This window comes from Amia ocellicauda, chromosome 6, assembly GCF_036373705.1.
Source record: "Amia ocellicauda isolate fAmiCal2 chromosome 6, fAmiCal2.hap1, whole genome shotgun sequence".
Classification (NCBI taxonomy): domain Eukaryota; kingdom Metazoa; phylum Chordata; class Actinopteri; order Amiiformes; family Amiidae; genus Amia; species Amia ocellicauda.
This window is the reverse complement of record NC_089855.1, coordinates 9,829,909-9,845,566: the sequence shown is the minus strand read 5'-3', so window position 1 is coordinate 9,845,566 and position 15,658 is coordinate 9,829,909. Positions and strand designations below refer to the sequence as shown.

Sequence of the window (15,658 nt, the reverse complement as noted above, 5' to 3'; positions counted from 1 at the left end):
ACATTTGGACAAAATACGGATATATTCAAGCGGACACGGCAACATTACATTGTAACAAACGACCAAATATGTTAGTTATTTGTTTGACAGAATGGAAGAATGCATTATCCCTATTTAACCCAACGTGTGTCATATTTAATAGAGATGAGTATAACGTTGTATTTTATAATATATTATAAAATGTTGATTTTTCAAGCAACCCACAATATATATTGATTTTATTGATGTATTTGGATGAGGCAAACAAATAACCAATGAGATATACATCGGTGTCTTTCATCTAAATGCAAACTTTTTTTTTTCCCTTCTTCTCATAAATGTTTTAAATTGAGTAGCACCCAATTATGTTTTAAGATGATGTCGGCCGATTAAAGGAGCGAAGCAGGAACTGGTTTAACCACGTGTCAATTAAAATGCTAACTTGTACACTATGCGGCAGTCTCTATCTTAGGGAGATGAAATAAAAAAAGAGCTCAGGAATAGCACCAGCTCTCTCTCTCTCTCTCTCTCTCTCTCTCTCTCTCTCTCTCTCTCTCCCCCGTTTTGTTAGTAAGTTCGCTGGAGGTCTATGGTAATTGCGGTTCCCCGACTGGCCTTCTGGGTAGAGTCTGCGAGTGGGAGCGGATTGCGCTGGCGCTCAGTCTCCGCCGCGCACACGGAGAGAGAGCAGCTGGTGTCTGGAGCTGCGAAGCGAAAGACCAGAGACACAGCGAGAGAAGTGCGAAACAGTGCGTTTGTTTTAAGCGCAACCCACCAGCAAGAGTCAAGAAGAAGACAAATGCAAAATGAGCCAAGCCTCCCCCCGAAGCACGATGTCGTGTAGAAGGAGAGGGTGAACTACTGTCATCCGAGGCGGCGAGTTCAGTGCGAGCGGCAACCCGACAACATGGCGCTGCGAGGCATCGCGGGGCTCCACTAATTGCAGGAGTCCGCGGACGGCCGCCACCTGTGCCCTTGCATAACGCCAAGACCCCCAGTGCGCTCCCGGGACGGAGGAATATCTGCTCTTGTAGCATTTGGATATTTAACATTTGAAACAAGCCGAGGATGTGCACGCCTTCCCTTGATTTTGCGCCGTTTTCGTCCTGCTGGAAGTACGCCGTGACTCTTTGGATCACTACAAAAAAAGTATTTATCGCACGGCTGCCCTGAGCGAGAGAGTCGGAGAAAAGCACCCGAGACGGAGAGGAGCCTCCAGGACCTCCCGTGTGTCCCCGACACTGGATTTAGGTGGATTTGAATGAGCCCAGAGAGACCGCTCTCCGCACGCTGCGCTCAATTACAGTTTGCGCTTTGACTGGGATGTTTGCGCTGCCGTGAAACGCAAATAGAGGATCGTGTCTGGTTTGAATCCTTGCCTGAAAGTTCACAAGGAGAAAAAACTTTTACATCCAGGCGATAAGACAGGGACTCGTTCTCCCTATTCCCAAAAAGGTAAGACTGATTTTTTTTTAATTTTCAACGCTGAGATGAGTTGTCCTGCACGCAATCTTGCTGGCTTTTTATTCTCTCACTTGTGCAAGACGAGATGTTTCGCTACACCGTGACTTCGACAGCGCAGAAGAGCTGCAGATATTACCACGCACCCTGGGACCCCGTCTCTGCCGGGCTTTTTGCACAGTTGTGAAGTTGTGGCTTTGTCGCCTGCGCTCCTGGGGGTCCGGAGCAATTCGCTGGCACCACTAATCGCACACAACACAACCCAGCCGGCGGAGATAAGGGTGGTCTGGCGAGGCTGCGTTGAGGTGGGGGGGGTATTGCCAACGGTTGACAAATTAGTCAGGCTAGATTTTAATCATCCGCCTCGGAACGGGTGAAAACCTTCAAGCTAGTAATGAATCATTTCTAGCGTCGCGTCGGGGCTTCCCGGCGAGAGGAGCGGTTTTGCGTTTGCTGTTTCGTATAGAGGCAACACTTCTAATAGGAAAACTAGCGTCCGATGTGAAAGTAAAATGATCGAAGATCCGCTCAGACAGCCGGGGCAGCCTCTGTGTGCGTGTGCGTGCAGTTCCCTCGACTCGGACGCGGTGGAGGAGCTGCGGGTTGCGTGCGCTCTGTGCCAGTGCAGCGCTTTGTTTCGGGCTGAAGTAAGTTGTTGTTTTTGTGCCCGAAATGAAAGGCGTTACGGCTCCGAGCCTCGCCCAGGCGGCTGGTAGTCTGGTTCATAAATAATGTTGCGGTCCGACGACGGTGGAGGGCATCCCCGCGGTGTCGGTCGTGCGTGCGGTGCGGTGAGGTGCGGGGCGGTGCGGGGCGGTGCGGGCTGGCGGGGTGAAGCAGCGCTTGTCACGGGCTGGAGACAGACAGGAGAGAGACTGCGGCAGAGACGCAACCCTCCCGCACAGATGCATGTTGAAGTCTCCCCCCCCCTCCCCACCACCACCACCTCCTCTTGTAGACCGCAGCTAGGCTAGTGCAGGTGTGAATCAGACTGTTACAAATGACTTTCTGTCGCGTCTAATCCGAGTTTAGCAAGTCGCCGACGTTTCACAGATTTATAGTATGCATGGTTGAGAGATTTGCTGTTTTATTAAATCTAATCCGCACAGTGTTGGGAATAAATAAAACCTCGGGGAACTTTAGTTTCGTTGCATTGGACGGGGCTAGTGAAAATGAAAAGTTATACCTGAATTCTGCTTATTTATTTTTTGACAGTGTATTTATAGTTTCTTGTGCCGGTTGTGTATTTATTATTTTAACTCGTTGCGCTCTTCATTCTTTCCAGGGTCGATGAATGACCGTTAATTAGAAGGACTCTGTGGATCAATGCGTTTTCCAGCTCATTAGTTATCCGGCACCTTTGGGTTCTGTTTACCTTGAGCCAGCTAGCTCGCAAACAAAGAAAATGGGCTTTCAGAGACGGGAAATTATCCTTTTATTCTTTTGTTTTTCGCTCGGACGTTTATGAGATTAAAGGGGTATTTTCAAATAAATCTAGATTATAGTAAAATTATAAATGGTATTTACAATACAATTTAAAGGTTCGTGTAAAAGCCTGTTGGTAGAAATGCAGATGCTCTTATAATCGGACTGCTTTGAATTACCTTCAGCTTTGCGAAGTGCTTAATAAGTGGGCTTCTGTGGTTTTACTCCCCCCAGAAAGGACAACTGTTTGTGGTGCATTTTAGTGTGTGTAATGATCGATTGGTCTAGACAAGCGCTGGGGCTCAGGACAGCTTAGACTTGGAAGAAAAACAGACGAAGCGAAAAACACAACGCGAATGGGGGTGAGGTGTTAGTTTTAAATTAACCAGATTGCGTGGACAAGAAGAAAAGTGTGAAGTTCAAAGTGAAAGACCAACAGCTCTCGGGAGGAGAGAGCTAAAGCGTTAAAGAAAGTTAAACAGGGACGTGTCCCCGCAGCCAGTTCGGCTACTTTCGCTCCGGACGCTGGACGTGGAAATATATTTCTACTACTTGCACAAGCACATGCACTGTAGGGCTTCAATGGGTTATTCTAATCGCAACTTTAATAGCAAATAGGTTTCTTTTCCCACGTACGAAATTATACGTCGGGCTATTTAGATTGACGTGTAATCCATCTTAATTATGTTAATGAATTATTACGTGGTATGCACCTCGGGCTTTGTCCCATTCCACATTTCGCGGACTGCAGCCTGCTGAAGTGCACACGACAGGAAGCGGACAAATGAAATAGAAAGAAACCCGCGAAGACAGCGGTGATTAATTCATATTACTTATTTAAAAATTATACATAACATATGCTCGTACGTGGTTAGAATGCACGGGAGGTGCAAACGCGGTTTCTCCCCTACATGAGGTGCGGGGCTGCTCGCAATATCGTCTCCCAACTAACTACACACGGAAAAGCGCCACAGAGCCGTTTTCTGGAAGGGAGTCGTGATGCAACCGGCACAGGCAGGCGGCCAGCGCGGATAACGAACGAGCTGGAGCAATTATTACTTTTAGCACGGTCTCTTGCTGTCTGGTCTCTGTCTGAATGGATACCGGCAGACTGCAGGCGCTGTTTTGCGTAGGACAGTTACAGCCACAGCCAGTAAGATCACAGCTTCTTACAGCCTGGATTTACCCACCGCGTTGACTACAGCGTCTGGCTTTGTCCGAGACTGAGCCGGGAACAGAGCCCGGTCGTGCGGCTTAAGAGCGGCTCCAGCGCCGTCGGACGCGCCCCGGTATTGTGCGTTTCTGTACGGAGAAGGTATTCACACACACGTAATTGAGGCTTTGTGTGCCAGCTCATTATATTTCAGCCGAAAATCACATTTTCTTTATTTCACATTGGAAAGGCTTGTTTATGGCGCTGACATAATGTCAACACAGCTACCGCGGCGTGCCATTCACCTCTGCTCTGTTTGCACTGGCGAGATCAAAGGTTTCAGTGACGGGGTAGCATTGTTGTTCACGCGAATCTAAAGGTATTGTTGCATGCAGCCAGACTCGTACCATGGTCCTCGGGTAAATGAATGGTATTAAAGACCAATTGTATCGCATGGAATGTAGCAGATGAAGACGTTTTTATGTTTCATTTTAGGCATTAACGCCTCCGAAACAAAAAGGAAATACAAAGTTGCCGTGCAAAACCGAGGCGACTGAACCCCCCCACCTTCTGTCAGCGTGAGCTTTAAACTTTGTGTGCGCATTACGGCTGCTGGCAGCTCGTTTTCATTATTGAACACATTCACATAAAGAATTCAGCACTATAGTTTGCTTTCCCCCTTGATGGCTGATTTGCCTCAAGTTTTCCATACGTTATAACAAGACTAAGTGAAGTGGATTTCATTTGATATTTCCATGAAGTTCACATCTCGCCTTGTAGGAAGAGTCTGGACTACCTAGTTGGAAGAGTCATGTGTTGACGGTTTCCCCTGGGTTTGGCCAATATAATCTAATTTGATTTGAACTAGCATCGTATAGGTATTCATGTTGGGATGTTGAAGTTTCATTGTTTAAAAGCTGTGCAAATGTTGTATGTCAATGCAGAGGAACCAAGCGAACTCCTTTAGAAGGTGACAGGTGAGCGGTGCAATGAAGTGGATGCTCTTGGAGTTGTTTTTCTTGTAATGTTGGCATCGTCCTTAAAGGGGGGTTAAGAGTGTATAAATATAATGTGTTGTAATATAAAATACCGACTGCTTTATATTGGAAATGGAATCTCACATTTCACATGGAATCTCGAACAATATATTGCAATCGGGGTTGTTTTTAGATTACTGCTATGTCTGATTGCATCTAGCTACCTGTATTGCCTTGTTAAATATGCAGTTGATATTCCTTTTCAATATGTCCCCCCCCCCGCTAATTAATTTGAGCATATGAGGGACCCCGATACGTGGCAATAGTAACAAGTAGGTCATTGGAGGGTGGTGAAGTTGTGTCCCGTCCTTTAAACAATTTAATCGGTATGCAAAAACTGACGGGTGTACGTGGAGCATCAGCGCTGTATTTTTAAATTAAATCTAAACATACACGATTTGCTTAAGTGGCGGCGGTGTTTTGCGCTAACGCCACGTGTGATTGCACAAAATAACAATTTGCGAACTTTGTGAAGTGGAAAGCTGCTTCGGAGTGCGACTTTCTGCAAACACGTAGCTGTATTGATTTATAATTGCCGGTTGCCATAAAAGCGCTGAAATTTCCTGCCTTTCTCGCGCTGTCTGCTCCGCACCTCGAGGGAACTAATGAGGTGTGATCGCTTTTCTCTCTCTCTCTCTCTCTCTCTCTCTCTCTCTCTCTCTCTCTCTCTCTCTCTTTAATGCAGCAGATTTGCTGACCGCGGATGGTATTCAGTTCTTTTTTACGGGCACTAGACCCATTATGGTTCCAGTGGACGAAAATTAAACGGATTTGGGGCTATTGTTCTGCATTTGATGGGCAGTCTGTTTGCGACATCTTTTCCTGTTGTTCCCTGCAGGGCTGTACCGAGATGTTAATTTGCACCGCCGAGGAAGAATCGCATGGCTTAGTAAAACAATGAACAGTGTTTTCCCAAACCCATTCACAACATGCCACACATTTCAACTAACGTTTTGCAAAAGATAAACAGTTATATGAAGCATAGCCTATATACCCGCACAAGATCGTGCATGTTCGTATGCAACTACCATTCAGTCTTGAAAGGTTTTTCCGGTTTGTGTTATATATTAAATATTATAATATGTATGCAAAAAAGTGAACGTCTAAATCAAATCTTCGTGATGGCTGGACAGTTACAGAAGTCGCACCGTGCCTTGGTGATATGATTTGACTTGGTATTATTATAAGTAGTAATAGTAGTAGAAGTACTGAAAATATGGAAATAAAGAGGGCTGAAGTCAGGATATGGCATTCTTTAGGTTGACCAACCATGAATTATCACAGCAAATGATTGTGCCCATTACCCTTAAGACAGGGCCGATGTTTGGTGCAGTTTGAGTTACTGAGTCCGATGTCAAAGAGCGATACCAGCCATCGGAAACAGTGGCATCCATGACTACTATAGCCTGTGGTAAAACTCGCGGATCACATTATAATTAACCTGTTTAGTACATTGGAGCGGAGTAAGATTGGAGCATGTTTAGCTACACACTTAACGCATGCGTCAGTCGTTTGTGAACGTCTAGGGCACAGATAGGAAAACATCTATTCACCAGACAAGGGCATTGAGATCACAAGGTGCACGCTATGTAATTAACGTGATTTCCAAACGACGTCACCCTTTTTCTTCGAGGTTAATGACAGTCCTGTAAACAAACCGGTGCTGTAAGTTACAGCTACACGGGTCATACATCTCGCAGCACAGCACACCCGAGCGGTGCCAGGCCTCGGGCGGAATCGGCTTCTTCAGAAAGGGTCAGGGCAGGAGTGGACAGATAAGACCCTGATCCATTAAAAGCAAGGAGGGTGGTTGTTTCTTTGCCCCCGAAAGTTAATACCCCTGGGTGGGTGGCCAGATTGCTGCCGAGACGGACGCCAATGGAGAACAGCCAAGCCGCAGCTTCTGATGATGGGGGTCCACCCCGGGACCCAGCTGCACCCTAATACGATTACAATACTAACACTTTGGACATGATTTGAACACGTACTGGACAGTTTATGTGCGTGATAATGTAGAAAATTGTGTCGGCCAAAGAAAGTCTTGGGTGCACTTGTTTTTGCATTAGTTAGTGTACATTTTAGGTCTTAGTCGGATGAAAAATCAATTACCACTGTGGATTGTTAATAACCTATGGGAGGGATTTTTATGCATAATCGTTTGTGCAAGAATATTTCACTGAGGCTGGGAATGGCCAGTGTGAAGTAAGTTGATGCATACCGAGTCGTCAAACATAAATCATACCCAGGTGTTGTGGTTCCCAGGTGGTGGTTATGATTATTATGGTTTATTTTCTGTTTTCATAAAGAGTGCTTTCCATGTGAAGAACACACACATGCGCTGTGCTCATCTGTCAGCGCAGGCCGATCCCAATCACGGCTCCGGTGTGATTTCGGTGTAGCGATGTGGAGCAGGACTCTCTTCTGCGAGATCACACCAATGCATCTTGCTGCTTTGAAGGGGAGTGGATCCGATAATTGACTGCTTTTAGCCCCGTGCAGCTTCATAAATAATGCGGTATGCTCCAGTAGTATCTCTTAGTTTCATAAATAAAGGCTTTAAAACTTAGTGGATGGAAATGCATAATCTGTATTTCACATTTCGGCACCGTCGTTTTTTATGCCTACAGATCATCTTTTTGTCATTGTTAGGGTACATAATTACCGTAATTCACCGTCACCCTATCTCTGTGAAATATACACCTGACGTGGCCTCGGCTTTACATCCGAGTCAGGTTTCTTCCTCGGAAATTAAAGCACATCGGGAGGCCCGCCGAGTGAGGAGCGAATAAACAGCCACCCTCGCCCGTCGCCTTGTGTTTACAGTCGAGGAGGGGCTGCGATACACAATCTAAGGAGGTATGAGATGTGTGTGAATAAAAGCAAACGCATGGCAGTGAGCTGGCGAGATCGGGTTTCCTAGTTGGCTCCCAGAGGAGAAGTCATGGTTTGATTGAAGTTGCACTCCGTCCCAGCCTCCCGGGGGACGCAGCGCTGAAACAGGAGCTCTTTTCTCTGCCTCCGGGAGCCTTTGTGCCGCAGGAGCTGCGCCGGGCACGGATCGCTGCGCCCTCACAGGAACGCGTTCCTGCCCACGCCAGCATTGTTGTCTTAGCGCTGCGTTTCTGCCCACAGCAGCTCTTTCACATGGGAAACTGGACCCTGCGCACGTCACGCAGGGCATTTGTTTCTAGAGCAGTTTATCATGTTGCTTTCTATTCTGTTTCTCTCTATATATTTGTATTAATTTACAAGAACATTGCTTTCTTCAACCTGTTATTGTTTTGTGTTTCTGATATAAAGTTCTTTACACACCAGCAATAGCAGCTAGAAACTGTATCTTCAACACAAATTTAAAGTAATTATCAAACTTTCAACCATATTGTTTATGGTTCATACACTTTTTTTTGTGTTGAAATCAAAACTACACTGATTTTGAACACCATTGTCCCGGTTTCCACATCACTGATGCTTACAAAACATTTACATAGGAATTCTAGATATTTTGGATCAACTGACAACGTAGCCAACTAAGTCATTTTAAGGTGGAAATAAGAAAATACTGGCGGTTTTGTTTTCCGCACAACGAGATTGTGGATGATGGGTTTCCTAACCTGGGAAAAAATACTAATTTAGTTGAATCAGTTCAATTAATTTCCCCAGACCAATTCAACAGGCCTGTAAATAAGCATGGAGTCATTAGACCTGGAGTCAGTGGGGCTAAATCAAAACCACAATGTTTTCTTTTTTTCTGTGCTAAAAACACCAAACTTTTAGACGCCATTCAACAGGGGCTAATATAATTAGAGGGGGAATTAAGAGTTCATTTTAAAGTTCCAATGGGTGCAGAATGACGTTTTATTTACATTCTATTTACATTTAGAAAACATGATACGAGCATGTTAATTAAAAAAAAAAGAAATCTATGAATTTTAGGCATTACTTGTACACATATTATTTCGATAATTGTCATAATGAGATGCATAATCTTAAATTTAGAAAGCATGCACAGACTCGAGTCTGTGGTGTGCAAACACCGTGGAAAGGGGCCGTCACGAGTGCTGCACCCTTGAGCAACACCATAGTAAATGTGCCGAAGCGGGGTTATATTTGGATAATGGGAGGCGACTGGTGGCGGGTGCACAAGTCCCGCTGCTCGCGTTCTCCGCTCCTTTGTAAAATAAAGGACTTTCTCCGTGTCTGTCTGTCTTTTTCCCCTCGGGTTGCAGTGCAGTGGCCCGTCCTCCAGCGGCGGCTCTCACAATGCTGCTGTTGTTGGCTCCCGGGCCGTGCGGTGCGGGATTGCCGGTCTCACTCAGGCGCTGTGTGGCGGCGGGTGAGGCCTGTGCACGGCCAGCGCAAATAATGCGACAGCTGTGGGGGCGCGGGTGCCTGCCTGCCCCCCCCATGCGTGCACACAATGCCTTCATTATAGAGCTTGCACTTCACCTTAGGCACGGGGTGGACACAGCCGCCCCAGTGTTCATTGCAATGGATTTGTGTAATGTAACGGATATTCAGTTATAGATACGAGGGTAGACTGTATATGCATGGCAACGCTTGACCATTTTGTTGTTTTATTTGTTTGGTAAATCATCTGGCTTGTTCGTTGAGAGACGTTATTTGTGTCTGTTTATGCATGGCTTGATCATATGCATTGCCTTTTAGGAAACGTGTTGAGATGCGCAGCCCTGTGGATAAATCCGGGTTAAAAAAAAGAGAAGACGAAAGCGAGATTTGGCCATCACACTCGATATATTTTTGTAATGTTTTAAAATACTATTTAATATGAAAGTAAAAGGATCGTCTAACTTTGCTTAGATTTACGTAAATAATATGTAAATACATTCAGATTTTGTTATCCGTGTACTCTCCCAATAGACATATCTTGTGGTCTGAAAAGTTTGGATGAGTTCCCCAGCACAGATGAGGACTCCTGGCCTATATCCTGCATGTCCGGACAGACCAGCACACTTAACCTTTACTTTCAGTTGATCGAGGTGGGAGAGGAGGAGGGTGGATTATGGGCGGCTTTATCCCAACAGTATCGCCGCAGCGAGTCGGTCTGAAGGCAATGAAAGCGGGTGTTGGTTTTGGGGGAAATCCAGCGGTTATATTGGCGAACAACTTATATCTGCATCAGATATCAGATATTTAGCTAGAAGCAAAGGCAGTAACACGAACAAGTCTGGACTGCTGAAAGGACCCAACGACATATAAGTCTTGGAAACTGTTTTAGAACTGTAAAAGCCACCTGACGTCAATAGTTTAAAAAGGTTTAAATGCACTTAATGTTTTTTACCATAATCTCCATGGCATCTCACAGAAGAGCAGGACCATAATGTGTCATGTGTTGCTGTGTCGTTCACTAACATACATCAGCACATTGATTTACCACGCCCTACGGTGAAAAACATATTTTTATACACCCATATCGCCGGCAACCAAACCGGACAAGTCTTATTAAATAAATAAAAAAAACATTACGTGCGCATTTAATACCCAAGTCCTGTATGTTTGATTTATTGTCCCACAGTGATTGTTTTTTATGGTTAAACTTCTACCTACACAGATACCTCTATATAGAATATATAATTTGTGCTACATCATATATATCTTATACATTTGAATTGTCTGTATTTAGTGGTATTGAATATTAAGATATTTTAAACGGCGTATGTGGACGAATTGCCTGTTTTGTGTCTTACGGATTGAACCATGGTTCACAATTCCTGAAACTATTTATAAAGGGAATATTATTAAGAAAGCTAAAACGTGTTTACTCGTCGGTGACGGGGAAAATCAATTGTGAATTTTAAGGTGACTACCGATAAAAAAAAGCTCCACCGCACACACACGTAAAAGACGCATTATCATCTGTTAGCTGAGCTGCACAGGCCGCAATCCTGGGGAATAAAGGCCATTTCTCACACGGCCAGGGTCCGCCTGGGCTCGGCGCATTGTCTTAACGCTGTGACGTAATGTCTTCAAAGGGAATTTGACTCACTGCCTTATTCGTCCCCTTTGATCTCGTCTGACGTGTCATTGAAAGACAAAGGACTGGAGTGCGTGGGTGCGAATCATTTGTGCCAAACTTGTATTGCAAGGGAATTGGTTTGCATGCTTAATCAGCTCTTTTCCACACATCAGTGTTCACCTGTTCCTTCCTGAAGAATATAACATTATGTTTTGGACTCATAATGGGGAAGAAATATGAGATTTACTAATAGCGTAAGTTTTGGTCAACGCAGAATACATCCATCGATAAAATAAATGAATGGTAGATGCATTGACTGTAGGACAGTGACATCTATAATAGTCACAATCTGGACATGGCTCTTTTATCAGTGGCATGGACAAAAGGCACCGCATCCTCAGAAGGGTTGAATCCAGTTCCAGCGCGCTGAGCTGAGAGTCGGAGCAGGGAAAGCGAGTCTGCGGGCAGAGAGAGGGCGAAGACGGGCTGCGCGTCCATTCGCTGTGTAATGAGCTGCCTGCGAGTCCCCCGGGCCCGCTTCCATTCAATGCGCGGGGAAAGGGGAGGGGAGGCCTTGTAGCCAATCGATCAGCCCCCCCCGAAGCTGTTGCGCCGTCAATGTGGGAAACACAGCCCCTGTCAGCCGCAATTATGCAAAACCAACTCCTCTGTGATCAATAGGCCTATCCACTAACGTCTCTTCAGAATAGCTGCCTGCCCCCCCTCGTCTCCTCCTCCTCTCCCCTCTTTTTTTGATGACACTTTCTTGCTGGCATGTTGCCTCTAAGGCAGGCTGTGCTCACTTCCCCTCTGAACGCGGCTGCTCGTCTGGCGTTTCGTTAGCTGTTAGGACTTCGGAAAGCCCACATGCAATCGTCTGGAGAGAACGTGCTTGCTTTTCTGTTCTTTATTCGTTATATATAGACACACGACTGCTTTAAACTTTGCATTAGGGGGTAAATGCACGATACACTTGTAACACAGTGTCTTTACAGAGGGTCTGTATTTGATTCAGTGTAGCCAATGGTCGGTGCCTGCGGGCTGGATAAAGGGGACCCGACTGGGAGTGAACAATGGGCTGATATGAGCATGCATAGGCTACAATATGCAGTTAATATGCTTCTACCTTGACCACGGAAAGAGTCTGCTCCCCCCACCACCACACACACACACACACCACAGTCGCTAAAACCAAAGCCTTTCATTGCGACGTGTGTTTTCGTTTTGTCCTTGTTGACTCGCTGGCATTTCGGTGTGCAGGATGTGAAAGTCTGTGCAATGCTGCGACGCCCCCACTCCGCTGGCTGTTCGTGGCTGCGGAATCTGGTGTCTTTAAAATGGCGCGGCCAGCCCGTCTCTGATACGCAGGAGGCTGCTGTCTGTGTGGGAGAGACGGAGAGAGACAGTCCCTTTGTAATAGGATGGACATTGGCCATGTTCACTGCTCCTTGGACTGTGGTCTTCACGGAAAATATGCATTTCCTGCGGATAAAGACTGCCCCGCCGCCAGTGTTTACCAAAGACAGTGCTTGGAATCCGGTTGCTTGTGTATCTATTAAAAACGTGTGCGTAATCGTCAGCTGCCACACGCACTGTCCTTCTGTTTTGATCACACACGCAGTGTTAAACTGAGTCGAGTCCGTAGCCTTGCGGGGAAATAGTGCAGAAACGTGATCGCTAGAAGTGCCAACTGCACGGTGGTCGAGAGTCGGAGTCGATAGGCAGCAGTTGCTCCGGGGTATGGCACGGCAGCCGCTCCGTGCGTCTCAGGGCATAAATAATAGTTTTGCGAGGGATGTCAGGGAATCGATGCTGAACTGTGGAAGACGATTTAAAGGAATCTCCAGACTGTCGTTGTACCCATCTGGTGTTATTAACCCTATAATGCGTTTAAAGTAAATTGGTTTTTAATTTTGATTTATAGAGATCATTAGGCACACGCATAAATCAAAGTAACGAGGTATATATCCTTATGGAGGTTCACGGAACAACGTCCCAAATCTTTCGATTCACACACACAGACACACACACACACAGAGACACACAGACACACACACAGACACACACACACACACACAGACACACACACACACAGACACACACACACAGACACACACACACACAGAGACACACACAGACACACACAGACACACACACACACAGACACACACACACACAGACACACACACACACACACAGACACACACACACACAGACACACACACACACACACACACACACACAGACACAGACACACACACACAGACACACACACAGACACACAGACACACACACACTCTGAAACCGGAGCAGTGCAGAAGTGCACACACACCAGGAGCTGTTGCTTTGCGTGCATCTGTTGTACCAGTCGAGTCCTTTATCACTGTGTACTGAGCTGCATTAGCAGGCGGGTCGTAAACGTTGCGCTATAAAATCGATGTTGTGGCTGTTTAGCTTATTTATCTTGATTGTTTAAACTGGCAGTGGGCTTCGGCGTTGTAAAATAAAAAGGGTCTGCTGCTTGGGAGCAGGGTGATCTCGTTTTTTATTTGCGAAAAATGTGTAATTCTAACATGAAATCTACGGTGAGAATTACATTCAACATTGCCGTGTGTCAAGTTCCTCTAGGAGATGTTCTACACACACACACACACATATCAACAACAACACGGGCTGGACTACAGCAGTGTTGTAGCGCAATAAGTGCCTGCCAACACCCACACATGCACCCCTGTGCCACCTTCACTGTGGGCATCGGCAGGTTGTCTTTTATAGAGACACGGCTGTTCACGGGCCCCAGGGGACCCCGTCGTTCACAGCAGCCACGGGGCAGCAGTGTGCGTGGCCGTGGACGGCTCTCCCCTGTGACGGTGATCTAATACAGCGTGGGGAGATGGAAAAATTGAATTAACCGCCTGTAGTCTGCGTTTCGGTTTCACTGCTGCAGCACGGTTGCTTTACAGCGGCTGTTCCAGATATACCGTAGCCGTCGTTGCCCTCAGTATACTGAAACCAATGTCGGACGAATCTCCTTCTGACCTTCAGGTGTCAGCTGCAAGAGGCACTCCTCATATGATGCAAATTAGCATTTTCTCTACGTGTAATGTAGGCTTCATGGTGACCCCCTCTCCCTGTCCTGATCCCCCGTGGCCCCGCTGTGAGCGCTGCAGCTCGCCTTCGTGTTTCTTTACCACCCGTTTTGTTCAGACTCAATTGATTTCTGCACTGACGCAAGTTGAGGGTTGTTTAGTCCCGTCTGTGTGTTTGCTTGGGGCACTTTGTATTATTCTGAATCGTGGTCATTTTTTTGTATTATGGCAAACCTTATTGGAGACTGAGTCACCGAGCAACATTTCCACACATGGTGTCTTATGGTGAGCTAAAAACAATGTGAAATGTCACTCAGACGCTCCTCTGGATGTACAGACACAGAAATGCTACACAGTTGCCTCTGGCAGGAGACCATCTGCGTACAGATGCTGCCGTGTGACGGGAGAAGGCAGTGAGATGTATATTTGTGCCGTTTTTAACAGACAGGTCCAACTTGCTTATTATTTGAGTCATGCCGACATTTCTCAGGAAACCTGTTCAGAGGACGTTCTTGCGCTTGGGGCGTGTTGTGACGTTTCCACGGGCTGATGAGTGGCAGCCCTGGGTTTAGCCTGGGGTGGCGGTGTGCGCCCTAATCCGGGTTAAATCTCTCCTCTCCCGGCCGAGGTTCACAGCATCGCCCTGCCGCTTTAAGAGCCTGGCGCTTCGGCGAGCTCAGACTGGCAGCCAGCCAGAGCCAGAAAGCGAGAGGGCGCCAAGCGGAGCTGCCGGGCCGATCCAGCCGCCTCCTCTCGCATCGCCGATGCCAAGCCCCACACCTTGGGAGCCGACCGGTCGGCAGATTAGACTTGTGTGCAGAACAGGTTTCTGTTTCCCCACCGCGCTTTCCTCTTGAGATGAAGGCTCACACGGACGCACTGTGTGCTTCACACGTCGTGCTGTCCCCGCTGTGCGAGCCTGTGTCCTTTAACTTATTTATTTTCTCTGTTGAGTTTCGATTTTCAGTTACAGTGACATCAGCCCCCAGGGGAAAGAGGCGTTAAAGCGCCGCCGAGGCCAGTCTCTACAAGCTCGCCGATGCTTGGTTATAATTATGCAATTAATCAAGTCTGTAATACGTAGCCTGTAATCACAAGGCTATATAGCCCCCTGTTTACCCCGCGCACCTTTTAATTTGTCTAAAACCAACGCGTTAGTGTCTGCCACGTCAGGTTAACATTATAATTTATTTTGCATGAGTTTGAGCTCATTACGCGCGCTACAGCGATCGGTTCTGATCCGGATCTGTCTCCAAATGCGTGTAGCCTGCGTGTTTGTTTGTGTGGGTGGGTGTGTTTGATGCTCTGCAACCGCTGCCCTCGTGAAAAAGGGGTTTTAACGATCCCGGTGCCTCTGTCCCACAGCCCGCGTCATAAATCGATGGCAAAGCCGTGGCGTGAGACTGCAGCTGCGGGACGGCTTGCGTGTGAATTAATAAGCGTGCCTGTGCACAGCGGAGTTGTGTCTGAAGTCTGCTCGCACGATCCTGCCCCCCTCAATCCTGTCGGGAGACGTGAGCTGGAGTAGCAGGAGGGTGTC

General features: G+C 46.8%; 1 protein-coding gene across 4 annotated transcripts in view; it reads left to right on the top strand.

The window, feature by feature from the left end:
* The first annotated feature begins 539 nt into the window (after window positions 1-539).
* bcor (BCL6 corepressor) overlaps window positions 540-15,658 on the top strand; it is a 57,595-nt gene continuing 42,476 nt past the window's right edge. For 2 of the 4 annotated variants that reach the window (XM_066706059.1, XM_066706058.1), the window contains exon 1: window positions 540-1,434. The gene's annotated coding sequence lies outside the window, so the exon portion shown is untranslated. The remainder of the gene's footprint in view (window positions 1,435-15,658) is intronic. The other 2 variants (XM_066706057.1, XM_066706056.1) reach the window with 2 other exon arrangements.